Below are 16,987 nucleotides of genomic sequence, written 5' to 3'. Positions count from 1 at the left end.
GTTACAGACAGGTTCGTAATTTCTGAGCAAAATTTAAATTTTTCAAATTATTTCGGTTAAGGTGAAATCGATCGCCATTTTAAAATGGCGGTTTGAAATCGTTTGTGAGAACGCGATCGATAACTTCAAATAGGGATTCTACTGACAAACTGTAACGCCGTATATTGGCAAAGCCTGCTGAGTTTTTCAACAATTGTCAACAAAAAGTGCAATCTGGTATTGCAGTTTTGCTTTGGGTGCCCGCTGAGTTGATTACTCCTCGGTTAGACCGTCAGTGTGCGTTTGGGGAATGTTTATGCTGAGCCAAGCTGCATTCGCGAGCTTAGTATATGTGTTCCGATTGCGCTGGTCTGACTAACTACGAAGACGGCGAGGAGACGGCAAGCGCTCGCTCAGCGTTTTTCGTCGCGGTGCTGATTCAGTTGCTTTCGGATCGCCTCTTGGGAAAGAGAGAATGTGTCATTAGGTGTATCGCGGTTCCGTCGTGGACACTCGTTTCTATGTTTGAATATTTTTCTCCTGTCGCGCTTTCTGTGTGTCGTCGCCGTTGTCCCCGTTGTCGGTATCGCCTTCTTGTGAGTTTTAATCAAGTTGGGGCTTAGTCCAACCGAGCCAAGGAGCTCTAAACAGTGTCACCAGCGCGCGGAGTGCGACAGCAGCATAGCGGCCAGTGCAAAAGCGCAACAAGAATAGCGATAGCGGAGTGTCTTTCCGTGGTAGACCGCATATTTAGGAGGAAACTAGTTTTCTTTCATCGCGCGAGGGCTGCCTTTTACATACTTTCGAACGATTTTTTTTTGTCTTCGCTTCTTGCGAACGGTGTGTGGACAAAACGTTTCAGTGTTTATCCCCTTGGCGCCTTGTACTACATACCACACGCGAACCAAAGGCCCCGGATTGGGATGTGGCCTTAGGAAAACCGCCTTTCAACGATTATCGGCTGTGATCGGTTAGTTTTTTATGTGCATAAATTGTTCGAAAATTGAACCAAAATTATTTTCTGAGTGTATTTCCACCCGAACTGTCAGACGAAAAGAATCTAAGTGGGCGATGCAATGGAATGCTGCACCTGATGAAACCGCAATTAGAGTGTATTTAAATTTTGAAAAGATTTGATCCACGACGAAACCGCAATCGAGTTTCGTCCCAATTTAAAAGTGAAGTTTCCGTTCACCTATAATTCGTACTTATTAACCTTAAAAATTCACGTTTCTCGAAACCGCATCCGCGAGTGGCAATTTTTAGTGAAAACAAGTACCCGACCAAGCAACCAACCAACAGCGCAACAGAAACAGCACCAACAATAATAGCAGCAAAAAAAGTGGAATGTTCAACATTCTTTCGTCGTCTATATGTCAATCGGGTGGTGGGGTTCCCACCCACCTCTGGTTGCAGTCCGCCACCACACCGCATCTGTCACGTACTCTCTCGGAAACCATGCTCTACGACACACACACATACACATGTGGCAGTGAACCACCGATCAGATTCGTTTATGGAATCGTTCGCTCGCACGAATCGAGAGCGCGAGAGATCGCGCGCTCAGAACACAGGATCGCGCAATGTGGTGCAGCGGTGGCGGTGACTCCGATGCAGAGCAGGCGGGGCGGGGCGGTGCCGGGCGGGCTGCGTTCGTTTGGATCGGTGCCGTGTGGCACAACGGCAAATGTGAAATGCCATGAAATACTGATTATAAAATAGCTGTAAATAATTTAAATATTTTTCTCTGCACAATTTTATGCCTTTTTCTCGTCGGAGGCGCGCACGCTGCGACGTGATGGGCCCACAAGGTATTGCCGCGGCTCGGATTGGATCAGGGGGGGAACCTGGTGTGGCGACGACTGTGGAACAAATGATTGCGAATAATGTGTGCTGAGCCAAGCTCTGCGGCTTGCTCTCCACACTACTGCCGGCTGGTATCTACCCCCAGCTCGTGAATGTGTGATGAGTTGAAAAAGTCGGTGGAATTGCCCGACACTTAGTCTTAGAGCGAGCGATGGAATTGCTGTGATTGGGCTGATGGTGACGAAATTTCGCTGGAAAGTATCAGATTGGGCGACAATGTTATCGAGCAAAGTTTATTCGTTTGGATTGTATCAGGTTTGGTTTTTAGTATTGTCCAATTGTTTAGTGAATTCAAATCACTGATGATAAGAGGGTGATATTTTTTTTCCCCTGAAACCAGTTTACAATCAGCTGGAATGTCTCCGTTTACTACATAAAAGAGATCAGTCATATATCAATCCTTGACATCTCAACGAAATACAAAGAAACTTAAATCTGCCACAAGTTGGGATATTTGAAAGCAGTTCAATAAAACGCATAACATGTTCTTGAGAAACTTAATTAAACTGATGGAGAGAGCATGATTATCAATGGAAGTTGTAAAGGTATGAAGGGGCTATAAGACGAAAATTTCTTCATGTCATTGCAAGAATATTGAATATGTTCAGACACGAAAATCAGTAGGTGTATTTGATTATAATCATTTGGTTCACAAGTCGATTTATTCAGTAATGAGACAGTGCGGATTTTGAGTTAGAGAAGTTAGTTCATAGATAAGGAAAGCCCTGTTTCAAATAAGATTCGTGCTTACATAATTTAATTTTCTATTCAAGTGGGGAAGGACGATCAGTATGCGCCCCAAAGCAAATCTTCGAATTTAACGATGATAATAATCAAAAGTATGCACTGCCAATGTGTTAACCACTAATTTAACTTACCATCTATTATAATACGGAATAAAAATGTGGACGAAAAACTAAAACACCCACATTCTGACGTTTAGCTGCTTTTTAATTGGGTTTCGCCCCAATTAGTGAACTCCCAACTAAAAGGCACCCGGCGGCAAACCAGAAACATTTATCAATGAGAAAAAGGGGAAACTGTTGAATATACGATGGGCAGAGATAATATACCTTGCTAAAATAACTACTTTGGCTATCATTTCTCCAGGCTATCGAAGTATTCATTGCCTGACTTCACCACATGGTCCTTCTGCTTCCGATGGCGATTCCGACCACATAAAAGTTGGATTTTATCGACCCAACGAAGTACAACAGTTTCTCCAAACCAGCGACAGACCCATTCCTGAATTTGATTTTTCTGGATTTTTTTTAGAATAATAGCGATTTCGACCATCAACCGATTTATTTCAGTGTTGAATTTTCTTGACTCAACAATCTTGCATAACATTTCTCCAATTAAGTGCTATGACGTTATGGACTGTATGAGTTATAAGGATTCATAATAAGTAAGTAAGTAAAGATTCAAAATGATTGAATGTAAACTACTGCACATTTTCTTCTTTAGTAAAAGAGGGAGGCCCACAAAAAAAGATTTCGCCAAGGGCGCCGGGAATCTACGCTACGGCTCTGTATATGCCCCTTGTAATTCCTAATATGATATATGCCCTTGATAGTCCAATAAATCTCTGAAGTAGGGCCATAATGTCTACAGGAGCAACAAAACACCAACCAAATTGTTTTAGACATGGTACATGCCCTTTGTGACACATGGAATAGAATGCGTTCCCAGCATAGATTCTTGATCGTCCATGAAATGCGTAACCAAAGATTACTTTGATTGTTTCAAATATGGCACATGCCGTTTGTGATGCATAGAATAGAATGTGTTCACAGTATGTGTTCTTGGCTGTCCGATAAATCCCTGGAAAAGGCCTTTAGATCTACATGCGTAACCAAAGATCGATTGGATTGTTTCAAATATGATTCATGTCCTTTGTGATTCATAGAATTATCTTTTGCTACGCATGTCCAATTGACCTTTTGATATTTTGGATGTCCGAGAAACTCTGACATGGACACAAAAAGGCATGTACCATTTTTAAAACAGTTTGATTGATCTCTAGTTACGCGTGTAGATCTTAAGGCATAGCTCCGAGTATTTCTTGAACGACCGAGAATATCTGACGCTGACTTATTATATTCTACACATCCAAAAGGTCATGTGCCACATTTGAAACAGTCCGTTAAACTCCAAGGATTTCTTGAATGACCGTGAGTCTCTAACTTTGACATATTTTTCATACACACCCAAAGGACGCATGCCATATTAAAAGCAGTTTGATTGATCTTCCGTAACGCGTCTAGATCTTTAGCCCTTACTCCAAGGATTTTTTGGATGCCCAAAAATCTATGCCGAAAAAAATCTCGATTATCACTTCTGACATCCCATTTATCAATATTCCTCTTCTAGATTTTTCACTTCTCATTTCTCACACAAAGTATCTCGATTATTATCTCGCACATTCTAATACTTGCTTCTTGCATTGCACTGATCACATCTTAATTCGCACTCCATACTGCTTGCGTATCGCTTTTCTTTTCTCAATTCACATTCTTTCTTCTCGCTTCTCCAATCTCACTTTTCATCCCAGTTTTCAATTCAATTCTCACTTTTTTGATATTTTTTAAAAATATTTTATTGGTGGCCATCTATAGTCAAGCATATCTTATGGGTGCTTTTTATACTGCATGCAAAGTTTTTATTAAAACGTGTTTTTTAAAATACACATGCAAAGATTATTGAAAAAATATGTATATCTAGTGAAAAAAAAACCTTAAGGGTACGGAAGCGTAAATTTTATCAAAAGGCGGGAAAAACAAATTTATTTTCGACTGAAAAGAAAAACATTTCAATTATCCGGTTTGCAGTGGGACTCTGTTTGCATGATTGCACATATTGAAAGTCATTTACGTTTCAATTTAACACGTCGCCAGATGGGTTCCAGATCATACCAAAAAGTAACATAATTTCCACAGGAACTAGAATTCAGGAATGCCGCAGAACGTGCCAAACACTACACCAGAACCGCCAAATGAACTGCATATGTATTTCAAAGTCATGATGTTTGACACGTCGACAGATGCTCGCAGGTTCTGTGAGGGGTGAGGAACTTAACATCGTCACCCTCGGAATGTACTAAGCTGCATATATTTTGCGAAATATTGAAGCATTTTACGTCGCTACATTGGTTTTAATACACTTCAAGGAGTTGCACTTTTTTGTGATAAACAGCTTTCGGAGAGTGCTCTACTTTACAAACCCACCATACAGCACTTTGTTGTCAAAAATTCAACCACTGAAGCCCCGGAATCAAATTTCAGTAAAATTTAGTAATTTTGGTCAATTTTTATAGGGCAACTGTTCCGATCTCCATCTCATCCCTAAACAAAGAAATACGGCACCAAATTCGTCGCTTCTTTTTGTCAACATGCGTGCTCACTGCTGCAAAAACAACAATAATGTTCAATTGAATCAAGCAGTGAACAAGACGTGTTGAACCAACAACATTGAAGATTGAAATGAAACAACAATATCCACCTTGTTTGACGCAACAATCGGAATACATAGTTGTTTCAATCGTGCAAGATTCTTCTGCCTGCAAGAAACAAAGTATTTGAGCGAATTTTCTCAGCAACCTGAAAAAAAAAACTGAAATAAATTTTCTCCCCGTAACAAATTAAGAAATAAAATAAAGAAAATTTTTCCTGTTTTGCTTTTATCCTAGATTGTCAGAAACGAGAAAGGGTCGTATGGCCGAATGCCACTAGGCCGAAAGTTGTTTGGCCGAATATACCATTTGGCCGAATAGACCATTTGGCCGAACAGACCATTAGGCCGAAATGGTCGTTTGGCCAAAAAGGTCATTTGGCCGAAAGGATCATTAGACCGAATGGGTCATTGGGCCGAAAAGGTCGTTTGGCCGAAAGGGTCATTAGGCCGAAAGGGTCATTTGGTCGAAAGGGTCATCAGGCTGAAAGGGTAATTTTGGCCGAATAAGTCATTTGGTAAAATAGGTCATTTGCCCGAATAGGTCATAGGAGTATGAAGAGAGACTTCTCAATTCTCATTCCTAATTTCTCAAAAATTAAGAGTGCGCAAAGTGAGTAGTGATACGTCTCACTTCTCACTTCGCGCTTCTCACTTTTTACAGCAAGAAGTGATAAATGAGGAATGAGAAGTGAAACGTCTCACTACTCACTTTGCACTGTTTACAACGAGAAATGAGAAATAAGGAGTGAGAAGTTAGACGTCTCACTTCTCACTCCTCATTTATCACTTTTTAAATGACCTTATCGGCCAAATGATCTATTCGGCCAAATGCCCTATACGGCCAAATGACCCTTTCTGCCTAATGACCCTTTCGACCTAATGACCTTTTCGATTAAATGACCCTTTCGGCCAAACGACCCTTTTAGGAAATTGATCCTTTCGGCCGAATGACCCTTTCAGTCAAATGACCCTTTCGGCCCAATGACCCTTTCGGCCACATGACCCTTTCGGCCAAACGACCCCTTTCGGACAAACGACCCTTTCGGCCGAATGACTTTCGGCCCAATGGTTTGTTCGGCTTGTTCGGCGAACGAGGTTCTGCCAAACGACCCTTCTCCGCTAGAAATTTATCTATTGAAGTTTATCGGAATTAAACTTCTTTTGCACAAAAAAAGGAAATTCTGACTACCTTCAGAAACAAGTTATAAATCAAGCAGAAGAGAAACATAGCCGCCTCGACTTGGGTGATATGTGCTCGAATGTGCTCGAATGAAAGTTTTCGCTGGGCCAATACTCGAATAAGCGAGGCTTTGGCCAACTTCACCGCAGCCTTCCAAAGACCGCCGCAACTTGGTGTTCGTGGCGGAATTAATTTAAAAACGTTTCCTCGCTGGACAGTTTCGTTGGAAATTTCGGATGCAGTTTTTGGATCGCTTTGTAGATCGTTAAGTTCCCGAAGCTGGTTTCTGTCACCTTTTAGGTTGCAACCCGTATCCTAGTGGATTTCAGTAGTAAGACCTCGGCGCGAGATGAATCGCCAAAAAGCAGAAAGGAAAGCCGAAGTTGTGAGGTCTCCTACCAGCTCGAAATGAACCACCTTCATGCGCTACTGCTCGGCAATGTACGGGCTTGAGGTAGACAGGCCCATAATACTCCACACCAGTGATAGCAAAGGGGCGAGAGGCTGTTGTACGGAGTTTTTGAAGTTTACCAGGGGCTTGGGATATCGAGACATGGTTGGTTCGGAAAACATGGTTGCTAGGGAGAATCATGGGGTGCCGAACGGGATACGACTCACCAGCTAGCTTCAGCCGGCCTACAACGCAAAGTATACACAGTAAAGGTGAAGGAATTTTAGCGGCGAGTGCGCAGGAACAACTCAATGGTTGGCGAGAGCCATGATCTCCACAGCAAAAGGTTCCTTTTGAAGACAGCGTACTAATGCGCATTTTGCCTTTTGCAGTTCCGCAATAGTGCGTTACGTTTTTCTTCCCAGCAGTTCTTCTGATGATGGCTCGTACTCCAAACGCTTAGCGGTATTCCAGTGCTAATCAAGTAAAGACATCCAGTATGGACTATGAAACCAGTACCGCTTGTCAACGAGATCCTTTAGCATCACGTTTCTAGAGATGAGATCGGCTGGATCTCAACTCCCTTAACGTGGTTCCACCGGTGTCCTTTTAGTTAGCGTTAGCTTCTAGATGTGCGAAACGCAATTTTCAAAGAAAGTCGGCAAAACATGAGTCATGTCAAGACAACGGTAGAATCCGACCAAAACCTTGTTTCGGTATCTTCCATCTTCAAAGCCTTAACGGTGGTACAATACAGTTTTGCGGCCACATGAGTGCCGCAAAGTTCAAGCCTGACTAGAGTCATCTTCTTTCTAGGCTGGCTGGTTGGGATTTGACTGCTAAAAGCCCCACTTTGATGTGTCCAACCAGGTCGATCGAACGGGCATATACAACAGCCTCCGAAGCATCCCAAAAGACATCATACTGGACTAGCATGGGATAGTTGGTGAAAGCATGTCATTTCTTCTAGATCTCTGGGAGAGCAGGTAGTTGTTGGTAGTACTCGGTCCGCCTAAGCGCTAAATCGTGGGAAAAGGGGTCACCCATACTTGCACTGAAACCCACAACATCTGCGAACGTATCTTGGTCCAAGAGATGACTGGAGCCGTAATTTCGCTAAGGTCCAGGTGAGCGATATTGGAATACACCTTGCGCCTCCCCCACTGCCCGTTTGCAGCAAGCTTGGAAACATCAATGCGAAACAAATCCGGTCCTGGTTTCCAATAAATTCATAGTTCCTTCACCTAATGGTCGAAATTAAGCGTAGACTGAGTCCCTAACTCGTCCACCGGAAGACCTTCCAACACACCTTTAGCGTCAGTTGCTTCATCCAGAGAACGGTTAGAAGTCGTCTTTGCAAAACCGTCGAACACCGGTCGAATTCTTCGTGGTCACACTCGATTCTTCAATAACCGGATGATGAGGCAAATATTCGTTGTAATGCCTCAGCAAAGCTTCGTCCTTTCCCAGTCGCCTTTCAAGCTGCAACAGTCTTCGCAGCACCACATCCTTCGACTCGTCAACCATCTGCTCGAAACCTATTCGCTTCGGAAGTTGCACCAATGCACCATATACAGGGGTTAGACAAAAAGGTTGAGATAGGTAAAAATAAGTCTAAATTTAATTCAGCATAACTTTGCGTATAATAGTCCGATTTTGATAAAACCAGGACCATGAGAAGCGGACACTCTTCTAGTATACTGCCCCCCTGCAAAACCTGAAATTGGTCCTTGGCCACCGGAAGTGTTCCGGGTTTTCCGAGGGTATGTTCAAGATGCATTTTTTCCACTGCTTGTCATTTTATGTGAAGTTAACTTTCATCACGTTTTATGCTTTCTCCGAAAACTAGAGCTAATATGCCGACCAATGGTGGCTGTAGATCGGCCATTTCCGTAAAAACGGTACCGGGAACATGATGAAATCTCGCTTAACTTTTCAAAAGGACCCAAGTAACATTTTTTTCATGAATTAATTTGAATAGCGCAAACAACAGAAAAACATGAAAGCTTTTGATTGCAGTACTGAAATTAATTCATGAAAAAAATGTTACTTAGGTCCTTTTGAAAAGTTAAGCGAGAAATGATAACAGTTCGGAATAATGCAAATATGAGTACCGTCAAATGGGGGGAAGATGATCATTGAGGCAAGGATGATCATTTGATGTGTCAGTCAAAAGTGTCTAATTTTTTTATGAAACGGTAGTCAACAATATTATCCGTTCAAGTAATATTACCGCTATGTAGAAAATCCGAGTTTTTCGATTATAATCATAAAAATGTATTTTGTGAAGAAAGAGAGAGATAGTCATAAATGACGCTATTTTCGTTTCAAATATTGACTTCGTAGACTTCTTTACGTAGTAAATTCAACATTTAACCTAGTGTATTTTGACGGCTTGGTCATAATGATTTTAGTACAGCTATCTTGATCAACTTCACCCCAAACCAGATTACTCAAAAAATGTGTGATAATTTAATTTATTTTAAAAAATCCGAACGCATTTAAGAAAACTAAAGTTGTTGGTTATTGCAACGTATAGCAGTACATGTTTTGAAAACATTTGTATCGATTTAAAATGTAAACACACATTGTTATTGCATGTTTTGTCTTAAAAATGATCATCTTCCCCCCAGATGACGGTATCTGACTTCATGGATTTGCAAGACGATGATTACAGAAACATTTCCAGAATGATAATGTCCACTGCCACCCTTATAGCAGGTTCCATGGCTTTCCAGGAGGGGCCGGTTTTGGCACCATCTGGACCATGCATTTATGGGTGTCAAAAATCATGTTTTCCCAAGACGATGAATATAGGATCTTCATTAGAGACATATGTTGAGGACTGTAAGACTTTTTGGCCAATTTGTAACAGGTTCCGGAAGTTCCGCGAAAGTGACATTTGTTCAGGGTGTATGGCCAATCCCGTATCGTTTTCACGAAAATCGCCATATCTCTGCGTATACCTAACGGATTTTCGATCTGCAGCCAGCATTGGTCAGCATATTAGTTATAGTTTCTGGGGAAAACATAAAACATGATGGCAACAAACGTCATATAAAATTACAAGCAGCAGAAAAATGCATTTTTAACATACCCTCGGAAAACCCGGAACACCACCGGTGGCCAATGGCCAATCAGAGGTTTCGCATAGGGCCAGTATACTAGAAGAGTTTCCGCGTCCGATGGTCCCAGTTTGATCAAAATCGGATCATTCTACGCAAAGTTATGCTGATTTGAACTTCGACTTTTTTTTCCTATCTCAACCTTTTTGTCTAACCCCTGTATCTCCCTGTTCGATCGCGTGAATATGTGGCTTGAAAAAACTCCTCGCAGTCCTGTCCTTCTTGAGTGAGCCGTGGGACATCGGGCAACTCTTTGATGGCTCAGAAACATACGATTTTTTCAACTTGCGCTGATCCCATCAAAACGTGGTGGCACAGTCCTGGGTTGAAAATCAATGGGAGCTCTCTTGTTGATACCTGGATCCACTAGTACCATGTTTGGAAGCAGATTCCAACCGTTAATTGGAATGATTGTTGGTGGTTGATCCTCAGTAGAGTGGCCCAGCCTAGTATGGGGAGAAAAAAAAGTTGTCGGATTCTACGGGGCACCCTCCAGGATTTTGCCTTTAGGTAAGAATATCATTCTCTGAAAATTTCAGCCTGATCGGTCATTGCATAAGCTGGCGCAATTGATTTGAAGTTAATATGAGGGTTTCAGCCGAAATATATGGGGAAATACACCTCTGTTCCTATTTCGTACAGGAAATTGGATGGAAGAGCCCGATTGAGCCCAGATTTGCTGGAAATGAAGTTAACATTCCCATGAACAACTCGACATAAAATTCTTGTATTACTAAATAAACTTTAAATCAGTTTTTGGCTGATTTATTTGGAGTTGGGTTGAGCACTTTGAAATTCATTAATTGCCATGAAAACATACGCAAGCAATCAAAGCAAATCCTGGGGGGTGCCCCGTAGAATCGGACGACTTTTTGTATCCTGGTCCAGTCTAATCCTCAGTTACCTTCTTCAGTATAAGGAAATCCACGGGAAGCGCATATTCTGTAACAAGTGAACCGATTGTGGCAAAATACGAACCATTTATCTAAATCCGCGCACTATCCACACCGAAAACCGCTAAATTGCAATCCTTTCGTGGAAGCTTCAGCGTTTGGCATAACCTCTACGAAATCGAGCAGAGCCCTTACTTTGTACATCCGTCCGTTGCAATCCTTTACCGAAACGAGAATCGTTGACCGGAAAATGTGGACTTCTCGCGACTCAGCTGGAATGTTCGTAGCGTAGATCTTAGTCACTGAAGATTGAAGCGACTATAGTGGCTACGACGAAGACAGTTGATGTACAGTTTCTTCGCATTTACAATCTGGAACCGCTTATCCAATGTTAGTTTCGCAAAAGCCGCGCAATTAATGATGTAGTGTGGTCTACTGCAGCATTCGGAGCGTTGATCGACCGCTATCGCATCCAGAATTCGGATTTGTCCCTCGAGGAACTCCAACATGTGCAACGCGAACAGTACCCAGTCTCTTTGCGTCAAATCGTCCAACTTCGAAATCAACAGATCCAGGATCCAGGATCTTCGTGTGCCTATCAAAACAATCGATGACGTCATGTACCCTATTCGCGTGCATTTTTTTTCAGTTTACGCATTGACTTGGCGTTCCTTTTGCAGATACACGTTCGAATAACGTTTGGTCAATGCGGACCAGGCAACCCCATAACTGACTTCACTCATTGGAAATGAGTCAATCTCTTTTAGCGACTCACCCTTTAGAGCCGCTCACAAATAGTGGAAACGTTGAATAGCGATCAGAACCGGATTAGTGACTTTGAAGATTTGAAAATTTGAAGCTCGAAGATTTGGAAAATTTAAGATGTCAATATTTGAAGATCTAAAGATAAAAGATATGAAGATTTGAAGATTTGCAGATTTGAAAATTTTGATGATAGAAGATTTGAAAAATTTGATGATAGAAGATTTGAAAATATTTTAAAAACTTGATGATCGCAGATTTGGAAATTCAAAAATTGGAGGGTTTGAAGATCTGAAGATTTGAAAACTTGAAGATTTGCTGATGTATAGATATGAAGATGAAGATGTATAGATATGACGAGATTTGAAAGTTTGAAGATTTGAAAATTTGTCAATCGAAAAATACTTGTAGATTTGATTCGATAGATTTGAAAATGAAAATGAAAAGTTTCGAAGATCGAAGAATCAAAATTTTAAAGATTGAATCATTTGAAGATTTGAAGATTTGCAGATGTGAAAAGATTTGAAATGATTTGAAAATTTTGAAGATGGAAGATTTGGAAACTCGAAAATTTGAAGATTTGAAGATCTGAAGACGTGAAAATTTACAGATTTGATGGTTTGTAAAGCCATTGAAAAAGAAGAAGATATGAATATAACAAGATTTGGAGATTTGGAAATTTGAAGATTTGAAAATTTGCAATTTGAAAATTTGAATACTTGTAGATTTGAATACTTGTAGATTTGAAGAAAAGAAGATTTGAAGATTTGTAGATTTAAAAATTTTGAAAATTTTGAAGATAGTGGATTTGGAAATATTAAAATTTGAAGATTTGAATATCTGAAAACTTGAAAATTTTAAGATTTCATGGTTTGTAATTATGAAGATAACAAGATTTGAAGATGTGATAATTGGAAAATTTGAGTGTATGAAAATTTGAATTTTACAAGATTTGAGAATTTGAAAATTTAAAATTTTGAAGGTTTGTAGATAGGAAAATAAGAAGATTTCAAGAGTTGCTTGTTGTTAAGTTGCAAATTCATAGATTTGATGATTTGAAAATTTGTAGATTTGAAGATTTGTAAAGCTTTGAAGATTTGATTATCGAAGATACGAAAGTTTGAAGATTTATTGATTTAAAGATTTGAAGTTTTTACGACTTGAAGATTTAAAATAAAAAGATTTGTTGATTTGCAGAATTGAAGATTTGGAAAGCTGTACAGATTTGAAGACCAAAGATTCGAAAATTGGAATATTTATTAATACGAAGATTTGAAAACTTGAAGATTTATAGATTTGAAGGTTTTCAGATTTGCAGATTTGCAGATTAGAAGATTTGAAAATTTGAAGATCGTAGATTTGAAAACTTTGAAAATTTGTAGATTTGAAGATCTGAAAACTTGAAAATTTGTAGATTTGAATGTTTGAATATTTGAAGATATGAATATTTCGGCACCAACATTTCAAAAAGGCGAAACTGCTTTGGTAAACAAGAGCTTCTCACGTCGCTGGTGGGTTAGTTTGAGCTCAACCACGCAATCCAACAACACTGACGGAAGCAGCGAGTCCTCTTCTTTCATTCAATGGCGCTGGATTGCGTGGATGGGCACTCTCAAGCCCACCAGCGACGTTAGAAGCTTTTGTTTACAAAAGCAGTTTCGCCCTTTTGAAATGTTGGTGCCGATTTGAAGAATTGTAAATTTGGAGATAAGAAGATTTGAAGATTTGAAAATTTGTAGTTAAGGAGCTCTGAAGCTTTGGTGGTTTGAAAATTTGAAAATTTAGTGAAAAGGAATCGTTCAAAAATTACGTACATAGTTTTTCGGTATTTTCAACCCCTCTTCTCCTCCTGTAACAATCTGTCACAAATCACTGACCCCCCCTGTACGTACAACTGTAAAATATATAATGGTTCGTCTTCTTTGTACACAATTTTATTTAAAAAAATAGTGGGAATTAACTCGTTTAGACAAGGCAAGAAAATTGAGCTTGAATCGAACGCGAATGGAACATGTAAACACTTTAATTTAATTCATTTGAACGAAAAGAAAGTTGAACATGTTCAACTTTTGGCAAATCAATTAATTCACCTGAGTTGTTCAATTCCCTTGCCCTGTCAAAACGTAGCATAACAGCAAATTAAAATACTTTTTAGCTAATCAATTGTTTCTAAAATGTAACAAAGTATTTTTTCTTGTTGGACATAACACAAGACGAGACCCCCCCCCCTCTCCCTCTGTCACAAACTGTCACACATTCTAGACCCCCCCCCCTTCTCACAAACCTTGGCCGTAATTTTTGAACGATCCTAAAGACGATTTGAAGATTTGGAGGGGTTTAAAAAATCTGAAGATTTGATTTGAGGAGCTGCAGATTTGAGAAATTTGAAGATCAAAGATTTGAAAACTCGAAAATTTAAAGATTTAAAACTCGGGAGATTTAAAAATTAAAAGATTTGTGATTATGAAGATTTTAGGATTTGAAAATTTGAAAATTTGATTTCAGGATAAAAAGATTTGAAGATCTGAAAATTTAAAGATTTCATGATTTGAAGATTTGCAAATTTACAGATGTGAAGATTAGAAATGAATGATGTCAAAATCGACGATTCAAAAAGTTTAAGATTTAATCATTTGAAGATCTGTGTTGATTTGAAGATTTGAAACCGTGGAGATTTTAAGATTTTAAAATTTTAAGATTTGATGATTTGAATATTTGAATATTTGAAAATTTGAAGATTCGAAGATGTTAATATTTGAAGACTTGAAGATTTGTAGATATGAAAATTTGGAGATGAGAAGATTTGAGGATTTGAAAATTTGTAGATAAGAAGATTTGAAGATTTGATGGTTTGAAAATTTGAAAATTTGGTGAAAAGACGATTTGAAGATTTGGAGGTTTGAAAATCAGAAGATTTGATGATTTGAAGACTTGCAGATTTGAAAAAATTTAAGATCATATTTAAAAACTCGAAAATTTAAAGATTTGTAATTCTGGAGACTTTAAAATTTGAAGATTTGGTGATTTGCGGATATGAAGATTTAAAAATTTAAAAATTTGAAGACTTTTAGATTTGAGTATAAGAAGATTTGAAGATCCGAAAATTTGAAGATTTGATGATTTGAAGATTTGCACATTTACAGATTTGAACATTTGAAAAGCTTGAATGATGTGAAGATCGTCGATTCGAAAAATTTAAGATTTAATGATTTGAAGCTTTAAAGATTTGAAAATTTGAAGATTTAAAATTTTGAAGCTGTGGAGATTTGAAGATTTTAAAGTTTGAAGATAAGATGATTTGAATATTCTAAGATTTGATGGTTTGAAGATTTGCAGGTTTGAAAAGATTTGAAATATTTGAAAATCAATGATTTGAAAATTCAATAATTTGAAGATTTGAAGATCTGAGCACTTGAAAATTTGAAGATTTGAGGACTTGAAGATTTGAAGATTTGAATATTCGAAGATTTAAAGATTTGAAAAATTTGATGATCAAAGACTTGAAAATTGAAGAATTTGAAGATTTGAAGATTTAAAAATTTATGACGATGATGATTGGCAGATAGGAAGATTTGAAAAGTTTTGAAGATTCGAAGATAGAAGCTTTAAAGATTTGAGGATTTAATGATTCAAAGATTTGAAAATTTGGAGATAAGAAGATTTGGAGGTTTAAAAAATTGGAGATAAGACGATTTGAAGTTTTGGTTTAAAAATCTGAAGATGTGATGATTTGAAGATTTGCAAATTTGAAAATATTTGAAAAAATTGACAATTGAAGATTTGGAAATTCGAGAATTTAAAGATTTGAAGATCTGAAGACTTCAAAATTTGAAGATTTGGTGATTCAAAGATATGAAGATTTGAAGGTTTGTAGATTTGAAGATTTTAAGATTTGAAAACTTGAAAACTTTTAGATTTGAGGATAAAAAGATTTGAGAATTCGAAAATTCGATGAGTTGATGATTGCTGAAAAATTGAGAATTTGAAGGTTTGAAGATCTGAAGGCTTGAAAATTTGAAGATTTATTGATTTGAAGATGTGAGGACCTTAAAAATTATTGATTTGAAGATTTAAAGATTTAAAGATTTGAACATTTGCAGATTTTCAGATCTGAAGTTTGAGATTTGAGGATTTGAAGATTTGATGATTTGCAGATATGAGGATTTGAAAAGCTTTGAAGATCGAAGATTAAAAAAATTTGAAGATTTAATGATTTGGAGAGTTGAAAATTTAAAGAATATATGATTTGTAGCTTTGAAAATAAGATAAGAAGATAAGAAAACTTGAAGACTTGATTATTTGAATATTTGCAGAATTGAAAGTATTTGAAAAATTTAAAAAAATTGAAGATTGAATGATTTGAATATTTGAAGTTTTGCAGATTTGAAATATTTGAAGATCAAAGATTTGTTAATTCGATAATTTAAAGATTTTATGATCTTTTTAGCTTTTTAGCTAATCAATTGTTTCTAAAATGTAACAAAGTATTTTTTCTTGTTGGACATAACACAAGACGAGACCCCCCCCCTCTCCCTCTGTCACAAACTGTCACACATTCTAGACCCCCCCCCCTTCTCACAAACCTTGGCCGTAATTTTTGAACGATCCCAAAGACGATTTGAAGATTTGGAGGGGTTGAAAAATCTGAAGATTTGATTATTTGAAAAATTTGAAGATCAAAGATTTGAAAACTCGAAAATTTAAAGATTTGAAACTCGGGAGATTTAAAAATTAAAAAATTTGTGATTATGAAGATTTTAGGATTTGAAAAATTTGATTTCAGGATAAAAAGATTTGAAGATCTGAAAATTTGAAGATTTCATGATTTGAAGATTTGCAAATTTACAGATGTGAAGATTAGAAATGAATGATGTCAAAATCGACGATTCAAAAAGTTTAAGATTTAATCATTTGAAGATCTGAAGATTTTTAAAATTTGTTGATTTGAAGATTTGAAACCGTGTTGATTTTAAGATTTTAAAATTTTATGATTTGATGATTTGAATATTTGAATATTTGAATATTTGAAGATTTGAAAATTTGAAGATTCGAAGATGTTAATATTTGAAGACTTGAAGATTTGTAGATATGGAAATTTGGAGATGAGAAGATTTGAGGATTTGAAAATTTGTAGATAAGAAGATTTGAAGATTTGATGGTTTGAAAATTTGAAAATTTGGTGAAAAGACGATTTGAAGATTTGAAGGTTTAAAAATCAAATAATTTGTTGATTTGAATATTTGCAGATTTGAAAAATTTTAAGATCAGATTAGAAAACTCGAAAATTTAAAGATTTGAAATTCTGGAGACTTAAAAATTTGAAGATTTGGTGATTTGT

The 16,987-nt window shown here is 37.7% G+C and overlaps 1 protein-coding gene across 1 annotated transcript in view; it reads left to right on the top strand.

The window, feature by feature from the left end:
- Nucleotides 1–424: 424 nt before the first annotated feature.
- Nucleotides 425–16,987, top strand: part of LOC134206851 (protein kibra) — a 161,452-nt gene continuing 144,889 nt past the window's right edge. The window contains exon 1 of the mRNA XM_062682583.1: nucleotides 425–949. The gene's annotated coding sequence lies outside the window, so the exon portion shown is untranslated. The remainder of the gene's footprint in view (nucleotides 950–16,987) is intronic.

The sequence above is a fragment of the Armigeres subalbatus genome, chromosome 1 (genome assembly GCF_024139115.2).
Source record: "Armigeres subalbatus isolate Guangzhou_Male chromosome 1, GZ_Asu_2, whole genome shotgun sequence".
NCBI lineage: Eukaryota > Metazoa > Arthropoda > Insecta > Diptera > Culicidae > Armigeres > Armigeres subalbatus.
The sequence above is the reverse complement of the archived record's forward strand: the minus strand, read 5'-3'. Positions and strand labels throughout refer to the sequence as shown.